The 25229-nt window shown below is 47.7% G+C and overlaps 1 protein-coding gene across 1 annotated transcript in view; it reads left to right on the top strand.

Moving 5' to 3' along the window:
• COBL (cordon-bleu WH2 repeat protein) overlaps window positions 1-25229 on the top strand; it is a 289484-nt gene that overhangs the window by 139563 nt on the left and 124692 nt on the right. The gene's annotated exons all lie outside the window — the stretch shown is intronic.

Here is a 25229-nt window from a genome sequence, read left to right as displayed (position 1 = left end):
TTTGAGAGAGAGAGAAAGCGTGCACATGATTAGGGGGTAGAGGCAGAGGGAGAAGCACACTCCCCACCGAGCAGGGAGCCCGATGTGGGGCTAGATCCCAGGACCCTGGGATCATGACCTGAGCCGAAGGCAGATGCTCAACCAACTGAGCCACCCAGGCGCCCCTCATATTCATATTTCTTTATGTCCATTATGTCTTATGTTTGATATTACGCTCGCGTCTATCAAGCATGGTGTGTTGGTGATGGAACTTCCCTTATGAGCACTCCGCTCTTGTTTTTATAAATTTCCCCCCAAGCCAGTGACTTGTAGCTGAGTGCCCTGCCCTTAGGGTGTGAGAGCGAGGCTTTCAATCTCACACAGCAAAGGGCACCTCTCTGTCTCCACTTTCCCCGTCTGTGTAGTGGGTACAGCACCACCCACCCTGCACGGTCAGCAATCACAGAGCTCACCTAACACTCTGGGAAGCATTCTGAAATGGGAGTAAACTCGTTCAGAGTTTATTAAAAAGTTTGCAGAAACTATTGCTTACTTTCCCTTGAGAAAATATGAGTGGTTCATCATAAGAGTCTGAAGAGAATAGATGTGCATTAAAAGAAAATATCCTTTTTAAAAAAAGATTTCTTTCTTTGAGAAAGAGAGAGTGTGTGTGTGTGAGCAGGAGGAGGGGCAGAGGGAGAGGGAGAGAGAGTCTCAAGCAGACTCCCCACTGAGTGCAGAGCCCAAACCAGGGCTTGATCCCACGACCCTGAGATCATGACCTGAGCGGAAATCAAGAACCTGCCACTCAACCAACTGAGCCACCAGGTGCCCCTAAAAGAAAGTATCCTAATGGGGATAGCCAGAAGTCATTAGATCTTCCCTGAAAAGGTAGTTAATTTCATGTAAACCAAAGTTTACTCTGTTCCAAGAATCATCATTTTCTTAATCATAGGGCCCTTGAATCAGTAAATATAATCACCTCCCTAATAATGTCAAGCTGTTTTCATGGAATTTTGCATTTTTCTGGGAAACTCTCCCTTCTGTATCCATGCATAGCACACAATTCCCTCATCTCTCACCTTTGGATGCCGAGATGCAGGGAGGGGACATGGTCGGTCACCACTGGATGTGATTAATGGTGAGGGGACATTGCTCTCAGGCCTCTGTCCCCATCCTCTGCCCTGTCCCTAAATCACATGAACAGCAGTGATAAATCATGCACATTGATGGAATGAGGTACCTGAGTTAATTTGTAATTGCGTGCACAAAAATGCCACACACCCAGAAATACCACATCGGTCCCATAAAGTGAAAAATGCTTTGATGGAGGAGGAAAGTGACCCAAGTTCTCATCCTGGTCCTGTTACTAACTGTGGGCCATTGGGCAAGTCGGCAAATGAACCATAGTAACTGACCTTTTATGGGCCCCTTGTCTTTGTTAAAAAAAAAAAAAAAAAAGCCAGATTCTACAAATTTGACCAATCTAAAATTTATCAACGTGAGTTATATCAGATACCATTGCACTATTCGTTACCATAAAGTTAAAAAGTCCTTTGGTGACTGATTTTCAAAAATCACTGTCTCAATTAAGAAACCAAAACCAAACCAAAACAAACAGAAAAACAAAAAACCTTAAAATTATCTGGGGCCCTTTGACCCTTTGCCCTGTTAAGGCAGTTATGTAAATCCTCTACCAGCATAGTGCTTGCTTCTCATGGGTGGAAGTGATTTCCATATCCAAAGCCCTAATCCGTGTTTGGGAACCAGGTGGGAGTGTCCCCCACAGAGTAGTCTGGCCCTGATGGGGACACCTGCAGCATCAGAGGCCTGCAGTGAGGAGCCCAGAAGTTTATAGGGACGCCCACCAGTAAAACAGCACTTTTAGGAAAAGTTATTCAAAACTAAGTTGTAAAGGAAATTCCACAGTTTAAGCTGCCCCGAGTCCCATGCTTATCAGAGATGCTGTACTTGCACCCCAGGGTGCCCGAGCCCGTGAAGAATCCTGTCTCTAGTGGATCCCGAAGAACTTGGGGCTTCTCCCGGGAGTGTGTGTTGACTCACTGCTGCCACAAGGGGTCAGTGTTTCCACAAGCAGAGCCAGGCCTCGGAAAAGCTCAGATTTCGTTTTTGGAACGTCCACATATTGAGAGCAGAAAAATACGTCCGGAGGGCTGAGCCACGTGTTTGTGATGTAGAACTCATTTCGGTTATAAATCAATTTCAAAGAGCTGTTTTGATGGCTTTGTGCCTTTCTAAAGCGTTTTGTATTCAAAAGTAACAGAAAGACGGCATACGGAAAGTTTTAAAAGTGGAAGGCTGGAATCCCATAGAATGCCTACAGCCCAGCCCAGTTTTCTGTCACTTCATGTGTTTTCTTGAGCCTTTCTTTTTTTTTAAGATTTTATTTATTTATTGTAGAGAGAGAGAGAGCGCAAGAGCATGTGCGCATGGGGAGGGGAGGGGCAGAGGGAGAGTGAGAGAGAATCTTAAGCAGACACCACGCTGCGCATGGAAGCCGATGCAGGACTCGATCTCACGACCCTGAGATCATGACCTGAGCCGAAACCAAGAGTCAGATGCTCAACCAACTGAACCTCCCAGGCGCCCTGAGCATGTGATTCTTAGAATGAGAATAATATATAACTGAAGTTGATTGACAGTGCCTAATGCCAATGCTTGGTTCTCAGGATGAAAAGAAGAGACATGGATTTTTAACCTTTTGGCTGAAAACGTGATGTTTGTAGGGATGAGAGGTAGAAAATGTCCCTTTCAAAATACTGATTTTCCTTGTGTTCCCAAAAGACATGAATATCTCTTTTTCCGTACTGTCTGCATGCCCTTCATGACCTTCTCCCTGCTCTTTGACAGGCAGGTGTAAGACCAGAGTCTAAGTAGCCAGCAGGTGCGTTGGTTCCGTGAATGGCATTTAAGTTGCTTGTGACACCAGGTCAGTGGAGAGAAGCGAGCTCCCAGCCCCTCGGCGTCCGTCCCATCTCAGGGGATGGCAGCTCTCTCCTCCTGGGTCTTAGACCATAACCTGGGCATGTTCCCTCTGTTATCCCACGCCATCCGCGGGCCATCCCCAAACCCTGTCTGCCACCTTCCCGGTACGTGGGACTCTCTGCTCCGGGGGTCACCACGGTGCAAGTCTCCCGGTGGCTGGCTGTGCATCCATGACCTCCTTTGCGGCCTCGCCCCTTAGGTTCCTGCTGGTGCATTTGGCAGGCAGAGCGAGGCTTCCAGAAGGTGGGTTCCAACAAGGCACCGCACTGCCCAGAGTAGCCTCTCCTCATTCGGAGCAAGAGCCTCCATGGGTTCCCCTCCCAGACACTCTCCCCACCTCTTCCCATCAGGGAGCATCCTCCAGGGTCCTAGACACGCTTTCCTGGGCGTCCATCTGGCCTTTTGAGAGAATCGAAGCTGGAGCTTGCCCACGCCGTGGTCTCCCGGGTCCGTGCACTCGAGTTACCTTTGAACCCTTGTCCTGCCTATTCTTCCAGCTCGGCTGTCACTGCACCCGCAGCCTCCTTCCTGGCCTCTAGCCGCACTCCGGCCTCCCGCATCTACTCAGGATGTGTCGCTCTGTGTCCAAAGTTTGCTGCGCTGCCCTTGACAGCCTCCTGAAGTCCCTGGTAACAGAGAAGGAAATGCCACCTTTTGTTAAAATGAGCTTTCCTCCTGGGCATCCCTTGGCCTCTGAGCTCCACACCGTTCCTTTCCAGCTTGTCCAGGGGCTTGCTGGCCGGGTGGGCAGTGCCCTGGGGCTGCCATCTGCTGGATCTCCTCCCTCCTGACGCTGAAAGGGATTTGCCTCTTGAGGTCCATGCCCTGGAGCGTTCTCTGCCATCACTCACCTGCTCCAGGCTGGGCTCCTTGGTGGCATGAATCGGATCCCTCTGGACGGTTCTCCCACCCTGGAGCCTGGAGGCTTCCCAAGCCCTGGATTTCTCCCTGCTCCGTGGCCCCTGCTCCCCTTCCCAGGTTGTGCCACTCTCTTGATTTTTCCATCTTAACTTTTCCCGTGTACTGGGATTCCTTCCTTTTCTTCCCGGGGAGCTGTCCCTGCCGGCCAGGACTCGCAAATGAGCAGGGCTGTGGCCTCTGCTTCCCTCCCCTCCCCTCCCCTCCCCTCCCCAGGCTCCATTCCTTCCTTCAACACAAAGTGCATGCGAGGGTCTCTCCTTTGGGAAATTTTTCAGCAGAGTCCCAATTTATAGAGAGTCGCAGAATAAAAGAAACAGTCATGTGTCATCTGCCCACAGTTAACAAATGTTCCCAGGGAGCCAAATCTGCTTCCTACCATTTTGTGAGTTTTTAAGAAGTACAACAAACACAGAGGAAGCTGCCTGTGTGACTCTGACATGACCCCTTCCCTCCTTCCGCCCCCGAGGGTCACGGCCCCTTGGAAGGTTTTGTGTTGTTTTTTTTTTTTTTTAAATATTTTATTTATTTATTTGACACAGAGAGAGAAAGCACAAGTAGGCAGAGAGGCAGGCAGAGAGAGAGGGAGAAGCAGGCTCTCCACTGAGCAGGGAGCCCAATGCGGGGCTCGATCCCAGGACCCTGGGATCATGACCCAAGCCGAAGGCAGCCGCTTAACCGACTGCGCCACCCAGGCGCCCCCCCGGTTTTGTGTTTTAATAAAGGTGGTGAGTGGGTATTTGTCCATACACAATGCGCGGTGATTTTTATATTATTTAGCCCTGTACGTAATGATTTGTTTTCTGAAGTCTGCATCTTGAGACAGAATTAGAAGAGTTGACACTGAGAAAAAACAGACAAGGAAGGACAGAAGGAAGGGAGAAGGGAGAGAAAGCACAAGGGAGGAGAAGAGAACCCAGGGCCTCCTCTGAACTAACTCATCACACAGTGCTCCCTCTCCCTCGGCCCCCTGCCCCCAGCCCCTCACTGGGCAGACTTTCACGGAGGCTCTGCCCTAGGAGACACAGGGGACCCCAGGACACTTGGGGTACAGAGAGGAGCCAGGCCAAGCCCTGCATTCAGGAAAGACACACAAGGGGAGCCCCTGGCTCGGGGCTGCTCACACTCCAAGTGCAAAGGCATCGTGGGTCTTGCAATAATTCTGGTCCAAGGGACCGGGTGGGGCCTGCGATTTGGGATTTCTGAGGACCTCCCAGGTAACACTGCTGCGACTGAGAACCAAGACCCCAAGCGCTGGCGAGGGGTGGAGTCAGCGAGCAGAAGGACGGCTGCAGCATGAGGAAGGTCTGTGCAGAAAGGGGCAGGCCCTGCGGGGACCCAGCCTCCGAGGTGGTCCATCATCCATCAGGAGGACCTGGGGGAAGGCAGGCCTGCTCGGGGATGGGGAATGGGCCAGGTGCTCACGATGATCATCTGGTGATCACTGAGGGCTGGCATCTCCTCCTGGAGGAGATACTCAGATCAGCTTTCAGGAAGGGGCATTTCAGAAATGTTGGCATCGTGCTTTGGAAACTGAGATAATTTCACCAGCTTGAACAGTAACCACTGCATGGACATTCCAAGGAAATAAAAAAAGAGAAAACAAAAAATAAAAATAAAAAAGTAAGAAAAGAATAGATTTGCCATGGTGGGCTTGAAAGAAATTTTTATGTATTATGTATGCATGTATATAACATATACACACCTGCATATTTAGCCAGAGGATATTGGTTGAACTCTAAGAATACATAGTTAGCGATATTTCCTAAGTGGTTTGTCTATGATATTTATTTTTTTCTTTTAGCAGAGTGGATTTCTGCCTTGTCTGGATGGTTTTCTAGCTTTAGAGCAAAAATACGAGCAAATCCTAAATGCAGATGGTGGTGGTGAAGCTTATTCCTTTGAAAATACAATGATTTACAGAAAGGAAGAGTTTGATTTTTCCTTTGCACTTGAATTTCCTAGACTGCTCTGTCTTGGTGGGCTGTGAGTCCTGTGTGGTTGAGTAGAGTTTGGCCAAAGTGAACATTCACCTTTTGGCTCCTGATGACAAAGGCCCTCCTCTGTGTAAATCATCACAATGGGACATAGAGCAGATTCCAGACAACTTGTGGCGTGGGATTTGAGTATTCCCAAGCAGATGTCATGCCTCTATTTAGGTTCCATTGAGTCAACACTTCACTGATTCGGATGCTGCTCTATTCACATGCCCCCCCCACAGGTCCCCAGCTCCTGAGTTGGTCCTAACGCATGGGGAAGGGGGTCAGAATCTGAGGGTAGTCAAGCGTATGTATGAGCTGTGTAGTCTCTGTATTTCTGAGTAAAGCTCTTATTTTTCTTTTTTTTTTTTAAGATTTATTTATTTATTTTAGAGAGAGAATGTGCAAGTGGGGGGAGGAGCGGAGGGAGGGAGAGAGAGAGAATCTTAAGCAGACTCGAAGTAAGGGCTGAGCCCGACATGGGGCCCGATCCTAGGACCCTGAGATCATGACCTGAACCGAAATCAAGAGTCAGATGCTTAACTGACTGAGCCACCAAGGTGCCCCTATTATTATTATTATTATTATTATTTTATTATTATTATTATTATTATTTTATTTTCATGGTTGTATGGCTAGTGACTAGTGCAGAGCTTGGAACGAGGAGGAGGGGCTTATATGTACCCATCAAATGCATGCATGCCATGTTCAGGAGTGCAGCCAGTGAAAATTGATTTCTGCATAGTTTGTTACTCCTTTATTTTTTTTATTTTACTTTATTTTATTCTATTTTATTTTATTTTAAAGAATTTGTTTATTTGAGAGAGAGCATGAGCAAAGGGATGGAGGGGAAGGGGCAGAGGGAGAAGCAGACTCCCCACTGAGCGGGGAGCCTGATGGATGCGGGGCTCGATCCCAGGACCCCGGGATCAATGACCTGAGCTGAGGGCAGATGCTTAACCAGCTGAGCCCCCCGAAGTTCTTGATTCCTCTCATAGACCTCCTAATATGCGATCCTTGCAGGGATCAAGCGCTAACCTTCCAACAACACAGGAGTCTGAGATGGTCCCTGTCATCTGCCTCTCCATCGGTTGGAAGGAGTGATGATGTAGGGACCCCGCAGGAGGTCTTCATAGGCTGGTCTGGAAGTTTCTGCACCTCATGTCAACTCATGTTTTCTTGATGACAAGGCTGCAGGTGGCTGCAAGGAGCCCGGGAAGAGTAGCATGCCTGGCTCCCGAGTGACAGTACCTACAGTGAGGTCAGAGGAAGGAGAGTGGGCTTTCTGGGTAGCTGGCAGCCCCCGACATTACCCCTGAGGTGGGGCCATGGAGCCTGAGTCCTCCTTTCTGTGTCTCCTGCTCTCTGCTCCTTTCCTGGATGGTAACACAGGAGAGGCTCTAAGGAAATGGTTTGAGTTCAAATCCACTCGCCGTTAGCAGCCATTTTACTCATTTACTTTGTAGGAGACTAGAACCTTGCATATGTGATTTTACGTCATTGAACATGCTGTAAACCAAAAACAAAAGCGACAGCAAAATCTCCAGCAACTTTAAATCAATGACACATATTAAATGTGTCAGTTTTTCATTAATAATATTTCGGTAGTGGAATGACTGACTATTCCAGTAATAAAATATTAATATTAATTAACAAATTGATTTTCAATTAAATTTCAAAATCTCACTAAATAAATTGAAATATTAATATTAATTAACCAAATAAAAATCTATTCAGTAATGAAATCTCACTAGACAAGTAAATTCGGGGAGATTTCATTTGTTTTAGCGTACACATGGATGATTCCTTATTTTTATTCTAGTTATTTGAAAGTTGCCATTTGCAATGACATGGATGGAGCTAGAGAGTATAATGCTAAGCAAAGTAAGTCAGAGAAATACAGGTACTATAGGATCTCATATGTGGAATTTAAGAAACAAAATAAAAGAGCAAAGGGAAAGAAAAAAGAGAGAGAGAAACCAAGAAACAGACTCTGACTCTCAATTCTAGGGAACACACTGATGGTCACCAGAGGGGAGGTGGGTGGGGGATGGAGAAATAGGTGATGGGGATGAAGGAGTGCACTTGTCATGATGAAAAAATAAAAATTAAATTAAATTTAAAAAGAGATAAAATAGGGGCACCTGGGTGGCTCAGTCGTTAAGCGTCTGCCTTCGGCTCAGGTCATGATCCCGGGGTCCTGGGATCGAGCCCCGCATTGGGCTCCCTGCTCAGCGGGAAGCCTGCTTCTCCCTCTCCCACTCCCCCTGCTTGTGTTCCCTCTCTCACTGTGTCTCTCTGTTAAATAAATAAAATCTTAAAAAAGAGGATAAAATAATTTACAAAGCTACAGAAGATAATAAAATAAACAGAAAAACAAGAAAATCATTTGTTACCTGTCTTGTGACTATCTGTAACTACCAGCCTTAATAATTGGGAGCAACAAACAAAATTAACGGTGATATATTACTAAGAAACAAGAATGGCGCATTTGAAAGCCTCGTCAACTTTATTTTATTCTATTTTACTTTATTTTATTTTAAAGAATTTGTTTATTTGAGAGAGAGCATGAGCAAAGGGATGGAGGGGAAGGGGCAGAGGGAGAAGCAGACTCCCCACTGAGCGGGGAGCCTGATGGATGCGGGGCTCGATCCCAGGACCCCGGGATCAATGACCTGAGCTGAGGGCAGATGCTTAACCAGCTGAGCCCCCCAGGTGCCCCTCGATCAGAAGTTCTTGATTCCTCTCATAGACCAGAGGGGAGGTGGGTTTGACAAGTTTGACAAGCAAATGCCATGCAGGTAAAAGGCATCCTTTGCGCCATGGGCTTCTTCCTGGAGACATGACATGTCCCATAGGAACCTTAAGTCCCCCGTGGTGGTCAGGACCCACCAAGGACGACAAAACTGGAATCTGGGGGAAACTCAAGCACAAAACAGTGATGACCCCCAGCGGGCTAGGGCAGGTGGTCCTCAGCCCTCGGGAAACATGCCGTAACCATAGAGGAGGGTCTGCGGTGCTGGTGGGGGTCACTGGTTGCCTCTCTCTGAAGATCCTTGAGGCCCCACCAGGGAGGGAGGATCTGACCCCGAGAATGTCTGGGCTGGAACGGCCGGAGCATTCCCACTTCAGGCCTGAGACATAGAAAGGTCTAGAAGACCCCCACCAGCCCCTGCGCCTACCCCCACCAGATCCAAGGCGAATCACGCGGCAAGGGTGAGGGCAGGTTTGTCCAAGTGGACCTGTACAAATCATGACCTTTAATTAAGGGCGTGGCTTGTCCTGAGATCATGGGACATATAAGCCAGAAGTCGCTCTTTTAAACACAGATCATTAAAGTACCTGGACGCCCGGAGGAAGGATCGGCCAAGGACGGGCCATGGATGGCCACGGACAGGCCATGGGCAAGCAGGTGGTGAGGCCCCCTGGGCACATCTGCTGGGGGCGTCCCAGGGCCAGGATAGAGTTTCTGCTTTCTCCTGGAGGATTGAGAATCACCTGCTCCCTGCAGGTTCTCCGGGAAATCGTAACATTTAGGTCCAGGGGCACTCAAAATAGAAGAAGAGTAATGTGACCATTTCAATGTAATTTTAATGATCCGTGGCATCTCTGTGTATTGGGGTCCTTCCTGGAACGCTGAGACGAGGCGGTTTCTGGGGTCCACACCGATGCTGATCTTGGCGTGGGATGCGCCCAGGCCGTGTGCCTTTCCTGTTGGTGGGTGAGCAGGGTCGGGTTACTCTGCTGAACCACCACCAGGGTGCACAGGCCACTTCAGTGACCACGGAGCCAGGGCGTGACCATTCTCCACATCTCAACACCTTTGGGGTCCCCCTCTCTGCCTCCCGTGTCTAAGGGTCTATGGAAGTGATAAGTACTCTGTTCTCTGTGTGTGTGTGTGTGTGTGTGCGTGCGCACACACCAACATGCACACAAATGCCCTAGAGAATGTCACCTGCCACGGTTTTTAATGGAAGGGGAAAAAAAATGTGAGAACGGTCTGAAGTAAGTGACGACGTTTGTGTCCATATCCCAGACGTTCTGGAAAAATAAGTGAAATGCATTTGGCAGTAACTCAAGTCTGTGAGACAGCAAATCCCCCAAACACCCAAAAAATGAGAAGAATCGCTTTCTATGCTCGCTTCAGGAAATGGGGCAGCCAGCTTGAACGTTGCTCATAAAGCGAGAGAGAAAGCTGTGGCCAGAGCAGGGATGGTGTTGGCTCCCGGTGTGGGACGCACACACGCGCACACACACACACGCACACACATATGCACACACACATGGACGCACGCACACATGCACACACGCACGCACACGCACATGCACACGCGCACACACAGACACGGGCGTGAGTGACTCCAGAAGCAAGTGTGACTTGGGGAGAAACCAGGAACCTGGACACACCTGCCTAGGACCCTCAGGTGCAGAAGGTTCCAGGGCAATCACCCGGTGAGTGGTGTTCTGGGGGGAAACGGCCCAGCACCATGGGCCTCAGAACTCGGGTACTTGTGGCCTTTCTGGAATTTGTAAGAGAGGCGACTGACACTGGTGTTTCACACTGACTTACGGATAAGAGTGGAGGAGAAACCAGCCAAGAGGCAGCCAAGCCTGTGGGAAGAGCTATTTTGTGGACGATGATCTGCCCTCGGGCTCGGATAGAGGGAGAGGGATGCGGGGAGCTAGTGGGGTGCCTGTTCAGTAAACCAGCAGGTGGACCTTCTGTCCAGGCCAGGAGACCCTGTGCAGGGCCTGACAGCCAACCCCAACCCAGGAAGGAAGGTGAGGTTTGTCTCGGGCATGGCACAGTGATCCCGAAACAGGGCCTGAAGTTTCTGGGATAAAATGGGAATGCTGGGAGATTGTTTGTGGCAGAACCGAGTTACTGTATGTGTGTGTGTGTGTATGCATATTCACACACACACACTCTGCATAATTAGGGGGACATTGTTCCACAGAGGCTGGCTGGGGCAGTGATTCTCTGCAGGACCCAGGACGGGGGTGCACCTGAGTCATCCACACACGCACCCTTCGCTGACATTCTGGAAGGCTCACGCCCTCGATGGCCCCTTGCAGGGCTGTTTCGGAAGGGCTGCTGGGGGAGCAGATCTCAGACAGATGCAGGCCAGAAGTCCTAAGGGCCCCAGGGTAGGAAGGTTAGCCAGCTTCCCGGGGAGGGAGCCGGGGAGATTCGGGAATGAGCTGTGGGAAGCCAGAGGGCATTAATGTTATCCAGAAAGGAGAAAGGCCAAAAGGAGACCTCACGTGCTAGGAAGAACCTCTGGGCCATCTTTGAGAAGCAGCTGCTCCTGAGGGAGAAGATGAAGGGAAAAGGGGCTCCAGTGGGCCGGTCAGGAGGGGACCCCAGCTGGCAAGAGGGAGGGACCGAAGAGCAGCCATACTTCTGTGTGGGGCTAGTGCAGGTGACCTTAGAATCCAGCAAAGAGAGACGTGGTCAAGGGCCCCAGAGTGGAGCCTGAGATCAGAGAGAAAGACCAGGGAGGGAAGAAGAGAGAAAACTGACCCTCTGTCCCCTCCACCTGGGGAGGTGGCCTTGCACTGCCACCTGTGACCCGGTTAGTGAGAGCAGGAGTCTGCCTGCCGAAGCCTTGCCCATCCACCTGTAACCCTGAGCTGGGACCCACTGGCTGCCCAGATTCCCTGCAGAAAGATGAGAGCGTCACCCTCCTCCCAGGATTGCAGTCCTATCAACAGACCTGTCTCTCTCCAGTTTCCTGATGTGTTGTAGCAATCCCGCTGGTAGCCGTCGTGGCGCTTCGGTTTTCCTCCTGGCTGGTTCCCGCTGAAGCGGGAAGGTTGTGAGGGATACCACGATCTCCTGTGATGCCCCCTCTGTGTTATCTGCCTTCAGATGGGAACATCTGCAGCTTCTTTCTGGGCCTGTCTTCTGACTCCCCAGCTTCCCCGGGACCCTGGGCTGGCCACCCACCCCCCCGCCATGCTATGGGACTTGCAGCTCCCCGGAAGCCGCCTTCCTCCTGCCTCTCTCTTTATCTGCAACCAAAGTTAATGTCTTCATGGAGGAATACAGCGTGCACTTCAGGAGAACTGCAGAATCTTAGCCCTAAAGGTCAGGTGCACAAGATCACAAAGGAGAACCTCAGGAAACCTGCTGAGGACTTTGCAGGCAAACTCTAAGAGCGACCTGAAGATGTGTGTACTCTGAGGTCCCCTCCCTGTCGCCATGACAACATGCAGTGCATCAGCTGAGTGTCCTTTGGGGCATCAGAACCTCTGAGAGAAAGAGAGGGGTCAGGGGTGGGGTCACTGGTAACTTGTGAATAGTAAAATACCAAAGTTTATGAATGATTTACTTCAAACGCATGAAAGCCACTTAAGGTATGCCCCGAAAAAACATCGCCATTTGCTTTGTGATGTGCTTTCCCAAGGGGATGTCCGCAGGGTGGGATTGTAGCTCTCGGGCAGACTCTGCTTGTGAGGGTTGTCATGCATGCAAACACCAGCCCCCCGCAGAGGCCGGGGCCCCCAAAATGCTGGCGGCTGATGCTCTGAGGCTCTATCCCGAGAGAGAAGAACAGCCAGACACCTGTAAGCCAGGCAGTGTGGTGTGATGGTTGGGGGAGAAGATAGGAGCAGTGGTTCTTAACCTTGATCCTTGACCTGTGGCTCTTAAATCTCAACCACCAAAAGCAGATGCCTGGTTGCCAGGAAGCACACGAAAGGATGCTCAACATCATGATTAACTGGAGAAACGCAAATCCAAGCCACAATGAGATAACACTTCACACCCACTAAGATGGCTATAATTAAAAAACAAAAAAGAAGAGGATGGGGCATCTGGGTGGCTCATTTGATTAAGCGTCCGACTCTTGATTTGGGCTCAGGTCATGATCTCAGGGTCATGAGATTGAGCCCCATGCCGGGGTCCATGCTCAGCAGAGTCTGCTTGAGATTCTCCCTCTGCCCCTCTCTGCCCCACTCTTGTGGGCACATGTGCTTTCTTAAATAAATAGATAAAAAAAAATTTTTTTTAAAGAGGAAAATGGCAAGTGTTGGCAGGGATGTGGAAGAATTGGAAACCTCGTCCTTGCTGGTGGAAAAGCAAAGTGTCATGCCTGCTGTGGGAAAGAGTTTGGCAGTTCCCCAGTCAGTTCAATATCGAATATTACCCTGTGACCCAGAGTCCCACTCCTAGATGCCCATGAGGACTGAAAACAGGCTCTCAAGCAACATTTGTACTCAGATGTTCACAGCATCTCTATTCACCAAAGCCAAAGGTCGAAAACAATCTAAATGCCCATCACCAGATGAATGGGTAAACAGAATGTGGACTGTCCAGACAAAGGAATATTATTCAGCCATAGCGAGACTAGAGTTCTGACATATACCATAGCGTGGATGAACCTTGAAAGCCTGCTAAGGGAAAGAAGCCAGATACGGAAACCACCTGTTGTCTGGTTTCATTTATATGAAGTAACCAGTAACCAGTCCATGCATCAGAAAAAAGCATGGTCATGGTCCGTCGGGGCTGGCGGTGTGTGTTGTGGGGGGGGGGGAGAGAAGAAAATGGGAGGTGGCTCCAGGATGTGTGCAATGTTTCCTTTTGGGTGGTGGAGAGTTCCAGAACTACATGTGGTGATGGCTGGACCACATTTGAGTAGACATAAGGCTGCTGAATGGTATACTTGGACATGATTAAAATGGTAAATTCTAGGTTGGGTGTATTCTGGCATAATCTTTTAAAAAAGAAAAACAACAGATGCCTGGTCCCATCCCAGAGTCTCTGCTGACGTTCATCTGGGGTGCAGCCTGGGCTTCCCCATCTCTCAGAGCTCCAGGGGGTGGGGGTTCTGGGGTGCAACCAAGTTTGAGAACCTCTTTCCCATTGCCAGCAGCCTGTTTGGCTCTGGCACATGCTGGGGTGTGGCCCTGGGCAAGCCACTTGCGCAGCACCCCAGTTTTTGACCTGCAGAATGGGAATCCTATGATTACCCACCTCTGAGAGTTGTTACAAGGATCTACTGGGTCGATATTCAGAAAATGAATGCTTCCCCGTGTTCGTTGTTATTGGTGACACCTGGAGTTTAGATGGCCTCCTTCCCCAGGTCAGCCCTTTATCCCTCTGCCCTTGACAGGTGCCCGCTCCGATTCCCTTCCAGGGAGCGAGACCGCACTTCTCTGTCCAGGACGGTCCTCCAAATGCGGTTGTCCTGTGTTCTTTGCAGTGTGGCATTTTCCCTAGACCATTTGGATGATAACCCTATTTCGCTTTTTTTTTTTAATTTTTATTTACTTATTTATTTGAGAGAGAGAGAGAGCACAAGTAGGGGGAGCAGCAGAGGGAGAGGGAGAAGCTGATGCGGGACTCAATCCCAGGACGCTGGGGTCATGACCTGAGCCGAAAGCAGACACTTCATCGACTGAGCCACCCAGGCGCCCCTTATGATAAACCTATTTTGGATAATGATTTTTTTTTTTTTTTTTTTTTTTAGAGAGAGAGAGAGAGTACATGCACACAAGGGGGGAGGGGCAGAGGGAGAGGGAGAGAGAGAATTTCAAGCAGACCCACTCCCAGTGCAGAGCCCCACTCAGAGCTTGATCTCATGACCCTGAGCTGAAATCAAGAGTTGGACACTTAACCGACTGAGCCACCCGGGTGCCCCTTGGACACTGAATTTTGTGGCCGCTCTCTTCTACAACGTGATCCATGAAGACAGCAGTGATGATGAACGTGCAGATGAGGAATGAGGGTTTTGAACAATGCTTTGGAGGGCTGGTCAGCTCAACCCAGAAAGCCACGGTGGAATCACAGCTTGCTTCCTGCTTCTTAAAGACATCGTCCCACTTTGCTTGAAGATTCATTCACCAGAAGAGAAATCTCCTCAGCTTGATTTCCTCCACCTCGTGACTCAGTTACTTAGAGTTACAGAGGAGCCTCCCTGATGTGATACACATGTTAGAAACAGTCAGATGTCGTGCAAAGAAATTTGTTCTCACCTTGCTTTTGTTTCTGCATCACGGGGTGGTATCTTTTCAGTATGCCCTTCGATTAGCTCACACAGATGTACATCCAGAGTTCTCGTTCCCTTTCCTCATGCAGCTCATGGTATGAATCATATGCTCACGAGCCACTCCATACGAGAGTCCTCATTTGGTTTGGGGAACGCATTTCTCGCAAGAGCACCACACGTGAGATCTTACTCCTGATGAGCCGTAGCACACCACACTTCCAAGCCAGCATTTGGAACGTGCCACCATGAAGATGATAAGAGATTTGCATGCACATTTGAAAGGGAAAACCTTTGCTTTCTTTGTCACTGGGGTTTTATTATTTATATGAATGAGAACATTTCCCCCCAAAACGATACTTGAGTTTCCTGAGCTGGAATCTCACATCAGACCCCAGCAGGCATCTCACACATACACATCGTGTGGGTTTGTGTCTTTTGCCCACAGTTCTCTGCTGCAGTCCTCCCCAGATTCCTCCTGGTGAACCCCACATGTAGCCAGTCCCCTGGCCCTGGCCTTCCAGCTACACTGTACATGTGGCTTACTTTTTGACTTTCCTCCTCCACATCCCACCAAGCCTCTGTACCTGGATTGTGTCTACGCTCTCACGAGGGGCCCACTGGGCTTGAAGCTCGTCTCCCAAGCCCCCTGGGCCGCATGGCACACTCTCCACCAGGATCACAGCCTTCCTGAGCATGAGCAGCCCATATTATTATCTTGATCTACACAGGGGCTCGTTTCCTTTTTGTTCACAAGCTTTTCAGAAAGTTCTGGCTTTCGGAAATTGTCATTAAAGTTGCCTATTGGAAGTAATCAACACGCTCCGTGCATTCACATGTCTGTGAACAGGTCTCGCTCTTGAGACAGTCCTGCAGCAAAAGACTGAGAGGATCGCAGCTGACTCCCAGTGTCTTCAATGAGTGTCATTAAGAGAAAATCAGATATTCCAGTGGGGTGCTCTTGGTTTGCTCCTTCTAAGAAGAGATCTTGCCAGTAGAGAAATGTCCCAGAATTGCTCTGATGCTTATCACCATCGGAGAGCTTATGTGGCCCAGTGTTTTGCTGGCGGAAATATCGATCCCAACCAAACAGCTTCTGCAGCTTTTCCTCTAAAGAAATGCCATCCCTCAGGCATTCCCACAGAGGACCGTGGCCAAGAGAATGATCATTTCTCATCATCTCACATAATAGAACCTGGATTCTTAAGTTCTGACCCCCTGCCCTTCGCGGGGATCAGTTCACATTTGTTGGCATGCTTTATCCCTCCTGCTGTGCATTTACGCCGAACTGACTTGAGAGTTCCATGCGCCAGAAGCCGGCACGCCCTTTCCTTTGGCTGAAGGGTTCAGCTAAGGGCACATCTGTCAGGATGGCCGTGCCCCGAAGATAAGAGAAAGCAGATGGAGAACACCCTCCCAGGAAGAGAGTTTTGTCCCACCCATTGCCCAGGACCATGCTGGAATGGGAATGAGAATATTCTCTCCTCCCTCGCCAGAACATGTCTGGGATGCTCTGCCACGCTGGTCCCCTGAGTGTGGGCAGGACAGCAGTGTCTGCCCCATCTGGTTTATAGCACGTGGTCCTGCCCTGGATTCTGCCAAACCCAGGATTGGAAGGAAAGATGATGGGGATTGCAGGTCTGAGTGCATCTTCTCTCCCACTTGATTCTTGGACACAGCATTAAGAACAGAGAAAAGTGATATTAAAGCCTTTGAAAAGAGGACAGCATGGTGTAAGGAGAGGAGGATGCAGCCGGGCCCCTGGAACTGATTTAATTCCATCACCAGGCAGCTGGGCTGTCCTGAGTAGTTCTGGTGTCTCCTTGGGCTTTGGCTCTCCTCACCATCAAAACTCCAAGATGGCGCCATCCTAAAAGTGTCTGATCTAACTTAGAAGAGCACGAGGCTCATAGGATTGCCAACGGCTATTTTAACTACACCCACTGTAACCGAAGTGCTTTCCGTAATCTTTGAGCAACAGCCATATCTGAATTCCTCACTAGCCACGTCAAAAGATCTACTCCGACTTTTGACTTTCAATAGATATGATTACACAATTGTTCTCACAAGATATAGTCATATTTGCCAGAATGGGCAGTTTTGAGAAATGGGAACAAAAATGACTATCCATCCTTACTTTTTTGAACCAATTTATCTTTTTTAAAAAAATATTTTATGTATTTGAGAGCACGAGCAGCGGGGGGGTGGGGCAGAGGTGGAGGGAGAAGCAGGGAGCCCCACACAGGGCTCAATCCCAGGACCCTGGGATCATGACCTGAGTTGAAGGTAGATGCTTAACTGACTGAGCCACCCAGGTGCCCCAACCAATTTATCTTAAACAGAAAGATGCCAGTGACAGGTTGCCCCATTTGTCTCTCTTGCCTAGAAGCACATTCTGGCCAGAGTTCACTGCGTCCAATTCACATGGACAGACGATTCCCTCCTTAGGTGTGCGCCATGCTGTGTTTGTAAATATGCTTTGTGAAGATGCATGTAGGAATGTAAGCAAAGGAAAACAAACCATGACAGTCAGGGCTTACTTGAAAAGAACAGTGCTTACCTTGCACATGCTCGGTTTCTTGCATAGTACTGACTTCTGGTCAGTCATAAGTGAATGAGTGAGTGCTATGGACTTACTCATCCCCACAGTGATTGTAGGGAAGCCCAGCGCTCCCAGAGCCTTCATCAGGATTACATGGAGCCTCAGGCTGGGACAGCTAGGGATGCCCTCTGCTTTCTGGTGCTGTCCCTACCCAGAGCCTGGTGCCCACATTAATTAACATCCTGATGGCTTAGGGGCAGAGCTCATTCTGGAGGCTACGTCAAGGGCATCCGTCAGCCACCTGGAAGCTCAGGGCTGCTCTGGGACTGGAGGTCCCAAGTGAGCCCCCCATGGAGGTGGGGGTGTCAGTATGTCTCCCCCGGGAGAAGCTCTGAGGGCTGATTAGAATGTGTGCAGATACTGCTGTCCCAGCCAGTGTGGCACCCCGGGGACGCAATGACGATCAAATGCAAGGAGAATGTGCTGAGATGAGGAGTACGTTGCAAACAGAAACAATATTATTCTTACTTTAAAATTAGAGATCTAGGGCACCTGGGTGGCTCAGTTGGTTAAGCGACTGCCTTCGGCTCAGGTCATGATCCTGGAGTCCCGGGATCGAGTCCCACATCGGGCTCCCTGCTCGGCAGGGAGCCTGCTTCTCCCTCTGACCCTCCCCCCCTCTCATGTGCTTTCTCTCATTCTCTCTCAAATAAATAAATAAAATCTTTAAAAAATAATAAAAAAAATAAAAATAAATAAATAAATAAAATTAGAGATCTATGGCAAAAATCAGTTGTCCTAGCATTGGGCTCGTTTTGAATGGATACTCAGATCCTGAAATTACAAGTTTCCTTTTCTTCGTAGTCTTCTCCTCCCAGATGTGTGTGTGAGATAGGATCATCTTACACAGAGTGTAATAAGTGAGTATCAGTGGTGTTGTGGATACACGGAATTTAGCCTTGTCTCCGATCTGACTTCCCTCCAGCTGATAGCAGCCTGTCTGGTGGAGCTTACACCCTACAATATGAAGTCCCATGAAGTGTGGGTATGAAGGGTGTGTTCACTTTGTTCCTTTTTCTCTCCATTATCCATGGCTTTTTCCTTAATACTTTATTGGGCTGAACTCACAGGAGAAAAACTCCCTGGAAAATAAGTTTGTAATAGCCAAAATATGGATTTCACGGCCAACCATTAGGGAAGGGCATGACTCATTCCCCTACAAAAAAAGGACTTGTTATTAAAAAAAAAAAGTTATTGACCCATTTGGACCAGAACAGGAAACCAAATCCCTCTTGCAGGAAAGCCATGTTTTGTCCCTTAAGGAACTTTGCTATTTTGTAGCAGGAGAAAAACCCTCAAATTGGAATAAGACACAAGCCAGGCTGTACTAACTCTGAGCTGTATAGATTATCCTGGTTTTCCATTTTATTTAATATTGATGAGTCGGTATTTTAAAGGACGTCCGACTCAATTGTTCTCCTCCCAAATTATTCTGTGGATTGTTTTCTATATTCTACAAATTTCGGATGTGGGGAAAGAAGGAAGGTAAGAGTTAACGCACACATATCTGTGGGCTTCTCATCTATGGCTTTGATTATGTTGAGGTATGTTTCCTTTGTACCCACTTCGCTGAGAGTTTTTATCATAAATCGAAGTTGACTTTTATCAGATGCCTTTTCTGGATCTACTGAGATGATCATATGACTTATATCCTTCATCTTGTTGATCTGGTAGTATCACATTGACCGATTTGCCAATGTCGAACCATTCTTGCATCCCTGGAATACATCCCACCTGGTCTTGGTGTGTGATCCTGTTAATGTATTGTTGAATTCAGTTTGCTAATGTTTTGTTGAGGATTTTTGCATATGTGCTCATCATACTCAATGGTGAAAAGCTGAAATTCTTTCCTCTAAAGTCAGGAACAAGACAAGGATGTCCCCTCTCCACTTTTATTCAACACAGTACTGGAAGTCCTGGCCATTGCAATTTAGCAAGAAAGAGAAAGAAAAAGCATCCAAATTGGAAAGGAAGAAGTAAAACTGTCACTATTTGCAGATGACATGACATACATAGAAAACTCTAAAGATGCCATCAAAAAACTGTAAGGACTAATAAATTCAGTAAGGTTGCAGCATATGAAATTAATATATAGAAATTGGTAGCATTTCTTTTTTTTTTTTAAGATTTTATTTATTTGAGAGAGAATGAGTGAGAGAGAGCGCGCACATGAGAGAGGGGAGGGTCAGAGGGAGAAGCAGACTCCCTGCTCAGCAGGGAGCCCGACGCGAGACTCGATCCCAGGACTCCAGGATCATGACCTGAGCCAAAGGCAGTCGCTTAACCAACTGAGCCACCCAGGCATCCCAGAAATTGGTAGCATTTCTAAACACTAATAAAAACCTATCAAGGGGGTGCCTGGGTGGCTCAGTTGGTTAAGCGACTGCCTTCGGCTCAGGTCGTGATCCTAGAGTCCTGGGATCGGGTCCCGCGTCAGGCTCCCTGCTCAGCAGGGAGTCTGCTTTTCCCTCTGACCCTCCCCCCTCTCATGTGCTCTCTCTCTGTCTCATTCTTTCTCTCAAATAAATAAATAAAATCTTTAAAAAAAAAAACCTATCAAGAAGAGAAATTAAGAAAACAATCCCATTTACAATTGCATCAAAAAAAAAAAAAGTGAGGAATACCTTTAACCAAGGAGATGATAGACCTACATGCTGAAAGTTATAAGACATTAATAAAAGAAGTTGAAGAAGACACAAATAAAGGGAAAGATATTCCATGCTCATGGATTTCAAGAATCAATATTGTTAAAATGTCCATACTACTCAAAGCAATCTACAGATTCAATGCAATCTCTATCAAGATTCTAATCACATTTTTCAAAGAAATAGAGCAAATAATCATAAAATTTGTAGAGAACCAGAAAAGACCCTGAACACCCAGAGCAACCTTGAGAAAGAAGAACAAAGCTGGAGGTACCACAGTCTTTGATTTCAAACTGTATTACAAAGTCATAGTAATTAGTACAGTATAATATTGGCATAAAAGCAGATACATAGACCCATGACACAGAATAAGGAGCCCAGAAATAAACCCATGCCTGCGTGGTCAATTAATTTATGACAGGGGAGCCAGGGATGTACCGTGGGGAAAGGATGGTCTCTTCGATAAATGGTGTTGGGAAAACTGCAACACTATCTTACACCATTACACAAAAATTAACTCAAAATGGATTAAAGACTTGAATGTAAGACCTGAAACCATAAAGTTCCTAGAAGTACCACAGCAGTAAGCTCCTTGACGTCGGTCTTGGTGATGATTTTTTGAATCTGACACCAAAAGCAAAAATAAACAAGTGGGACTACATCATACTGGAATGCTTCTTCACAACAAAGGAATCCTCAACAAAATGAAAGGTAATCTACTGAATGGGAGAAGATATAAGAAGTGTATACACACACACACACACACACACACACACACACACATATATATATTTTACATATGCATGGTAGAATATTATTCAGCCATAAAAAAGAATGAAATCTCGGGCGCCTGGGTGGCTCAGTTGGTTAAGCGACTGCCTTCGGCTCAGGTCATGATCCTGGAGTCCCGGGATCGAGTCCCGCATCGGGCTCCCTGCTCAGCGGGGGGTCTGCTTCTCCCTCTGTCCTCTTCCCTCTCGTGCTCTCTGTCTCTCATTCTCTCTCTCAAATAAATAAATAAAATCTTTAAAAAAAAAAAAAAGAATGAAATCTTGCCACTTGTGACAAAATGGATGGATCTTGAGGGCATTATGCTAAGTGAAATAAGTCAGAGAAAGACAAATACTGCATGATGTCTCTTATACGTGGAATCTAAAAAAAGAAAAAAAAAAAAAAGCTCGTGGTTGCCAGAGGTGGAGGGTGGGGAGGGTGGAGAAATGGATGAAGGGAGTCAAAAGGTAAAAAGGAAAAAAAAAAAAAGAATTGAACCACAGATATCCTCTGGGCAGCCAAAATGTTTTGAATATTTTGGCTGCCCATGGTTGAAGGTTGGGAAGCACAACTGAATAGCAGAATTCTTGAGCAATGCTGTTGGACCCCCGTCTAGTGGACCCTGAGATTTGCCTGCCTGTGAGTGGGAACGGTGGGGTGTTAGGAGAGATCTGTGCAGCCCAGCTAGGGCAGATTTGGACTAAATAAACCTGTTGTGTCAAAATTTAGTGGTGTTCCAGCGACACAGATAATGGATCGTGAGAAGCCCGCTGTCTGGGGTAACAGACACCACAGCTTACGGGGGGCCTGGGATGGGGTGTGCTCTGGGCTTCTGGCTTTCTCTGAGACCATCTTACTTGGCCCGCAGGAGGCCATTCTTCCCAAAAATACGTATCAGAGAAGAAGGAAACCACCTCCAATGTGACAGAAATATGCTAGGTGTTGACGACAATTTGAAGTCAATGGAATTTCCCTATTATAAAGATGGGGATCTTTGTGTATGCGTGGGGGGCGCTCTATCAGGAGAATGGTGTTCCGTGCCTCACCAAGATGTCAGAGCGCTCTTCATGGCAACAGGATTATAGGATTAAAGCCTGAAATCAATACACAATGGCTGACCTGTAAAGTACTTTTAGGGAGTATTCTGCACAGAGATTCCACAAAACGCTCAGGGCATTGAGAGGACAGAGGTGAATTCATAGCAGTGTTGAGTGATCAGTCAGGCACACATAGTTGTGGTGAGGACTGAGGACAAGAGGAATTGAAGTTCTGAGTCTAGACAGGGCGGAGTGAACAGAGCAGTTAGAAGCAAGGTTGTGAAATGCATCGTTCAGAATGTCGTGTTTGCGGGATGCCAAACGGGGCCATGCCTCCTTCAGAGATAACCATGCAGGCCTGGTGTCTAGTTCTCCATCGTATTTCACAAGCTTCAAGAAACCTCCAGAACGCGTGCCCTGGGGGTGTCCGAGCCAGCCAGCCAGCCATCCCCTGAAACACCGCCACAGCTCCAGACTTCAAGACCCTCCTCTGCTTTGCTTCATTGACATCATTTTATCATGTGCACCTTGTATTGTTAAGTAGACAGAACTTAACAAACAAGTTAAGTTTGTCTCCTTGGGGCCTCACGGTTGCTGTGAGGTAGATGTAAGGCAGGGGACGACATTTCAGAATTCGTTCTGCATTGGCTTATTTGCTTGGTAAGGAGTCCGATGTCTGCAGATGCAAGGGCTGGGAGAAACATTTATACTTTTTCTTTACATTTTGCCATGGGAGCCAAAATAGGCATCAACAGATTATCTGGCTGTTGAGCTGTTTCCTGTAGATCCCCCACCTGATTCCTATGGAATGCTGCACTTGATGAACAAGGCCCTGGATTCCTCTGGTGCTCGGCATCCCACGACAAAGCATGAACTGGCATTCAAAGCAACCTCCAGAGATTGGTGTTTGCTTTGCCTTTAATATTTATGGACAAGAAAATCTGAGTCTCAAAAATGCTCTCAGGGAACTGAATGATAGTACACTTGGCAGAACAGAATAGGATTGGAGGCTGAGCGCAGGTAATACTGGGCTGCTGATGAATGGGATGGGTTTCCTTTATGTATTTTTTTTAATTTTTATTTTTTAAGTAAGCTCTATGCCCAGCGTGGGGCTTGAACTCACGACCTTGAGATCAAGGGTCGCATGCTCCACCGACTGAGCCAGCCAGATGCCCCGCTATGTATTTATTTTAAATACAGAGAGCCCATTGTTCATACGAAAGCTTCCCCGCAAGCTCCTTTTGTCAAACATGAGAGCGGAGTTGTCCAGAGGCTCTCATCCCCCCAGTCATTAATTCCTGCAAATGTTGGCTCTGGGGCCTTCGACACGCCGGGAATTGTTAGGAGCTGCAGAAATAGGAAGTAATTGCTGTCCCCATGGGTCCCACATGGTAACCGGGGAGACAATAAATAAATGTATAATAACCATAATAGCGAGCACATACTGGATGTTCACTTTGTGCTAAGAACCTCCTAAAGTTCTTTCATGTGTAGTAACCCATGTGATCACTTTGTGAGGTAGGTACAGGTATTCACCCATTTTACAGGAGATAAGTGGAGGCAGAGAAGAATCAAGGAGTGTGTCCAAGTTCGTGTGGCTTGTAAAGGGCAAAGGCAGGAGTCGAACCTGGATGGCATATCTCCGCCATATGTGGGCTGACTTCCTGGCTGCACTGGCCTCGGGGTGGAATACGCCCTGGGTCAGGACAGGGGAGAAGAGGCTCCTAGGAGAGTGTGGCTTCCGTTTTGTTTTGCTTTGTTTTTTTCTTTTCTCTTCTCTCTCTCTCTTTTTTTTCAAGTAGGTTCCATGCCCAGCGTGGAGCCCAGTGCAGGGCTTGAACTCATGCCCCTGAGATCAAGACCTGTGCCGAGACCGAGAGACAGACAGTCAACTGACTGAGCCACCCAAACGCCCCACCTTTTTTTTTTTTTACTCTTAAAAAATGACAGCTTTATTGAGATATAACTCGTGGACCATTAAATTCATCCTTTAAAAATATACTAGTCGGGCGCCTGGGTGGCTCAGTTGGTTAAGCGACTGCCTTCGGCTCAGGTCGTGATCCTGGAGTCCCGGGATCGAGTCCCGCATCGGGCTCCCTGCTCGGCAGGGAGTCTGCTTCTCCCTCTGGCCCTCCCCCCTCTCATGCTCTCTGTCTCTCATTCTCTCTGTCTCAAATAAATAAATAAAATCGGGGCGCCTGGGTGGTTCAGTTGGTTAAGCGACTGCCTTCGGCTCAGGTCATGATCCTGGAGTCCCGGGATCGAGTCCCGCATCGGGCTCCCTGCTCGGCGAGGAACCTGCTTCTCTCTCTGACCCTCCCCCCTCTCATGTACTCTCTCTCATTCTCGCTCTCTCAAATAAATAAATAAAATCTTTAAAAATAAATAAATAAATAAATAAATAAATAAATAAATAAAATCTTTTTAAAAATAAATAAATAAAAAAAATAAAATAAAATAAAATAAAAATATACTAGTCAGTGTTTAGTAAATACACAGTGTGGTACAAACCCCATCATCCTTGTCTAATTTTAGAACATTTTCATCCATCCCAGAAGGAACACCTCCTTGTGAGCCACCTCCCCCAGCAGTCCTCGGAAACCATGTATCTACTTTTTGTCTCTATGAATTTGACTATTCTAAACATTTCAGATAAATGGAATCATACCACATATGGCTGTTTGTGACTGGCTCTTTTCACTTAGCATGATGTTGTCCAGGTTCATCCATGTCTTAGCACGTACTTCTTGCTTTTCAATGGCTAAATAATATTCCATTGTATGGATGAACCACATTTTGCTTGTCCATTCATAAGTTGAATATCCATTCATAGATATTGAGCTGTTTTCACTTTTTGAAATTGGAGTGTTGGTTCTCTAAACCCTCTTTCTGCACTAACACTTACATGATTCGATTGAGCAGACCCTGGGGCGGGGGGAAGACTGAAAACTGATGTGCCCTTTAGCCTGCCAGCGCCCCAAACCCCACGCCCAGTAGGAGAAATTGCTCTGTGGAAACAGCTCATTCGAGTGTTGGCTTGCATTTATTTTTGGCATATTAGATACTGAGCACATGGTATGACATCTATGGTCACTGGTCTTCACGGCTGCCATTTATATCATATATCCATTTGTTCGTAACTTTTGAAGGTTCAAAGAAACCCAAGCCCATTCTTGGCAGCAAGTAGGCTACTTCTCAAGATGGCAGACCGTGTTAGAAAGTGGGGCCGGGGGGCACAGTAAAGTAACCGCCAAACGGAGAAGGCCCTTCGAGACAGGGAAACAGAGCAGGCGACTCCATGC

This window comes from Neomonachus schauinslandi, chromosome 12 (genome assembly GCF_002201575.2).
Source record: "Neomonachus schauinslandi chromosome 12, ASM220157v2, whole genome shotgun sequence".
Classification (NCBI taxonomy): Eukaryota; Metazoa; Chordata; class Mammalia; order Carnivora; family Phocidae; genus Neomonachus; species Neomonachus schauinslandi.
This window is presented reverse-complemented; position numbering and strand designations above follow the sequence as displayed.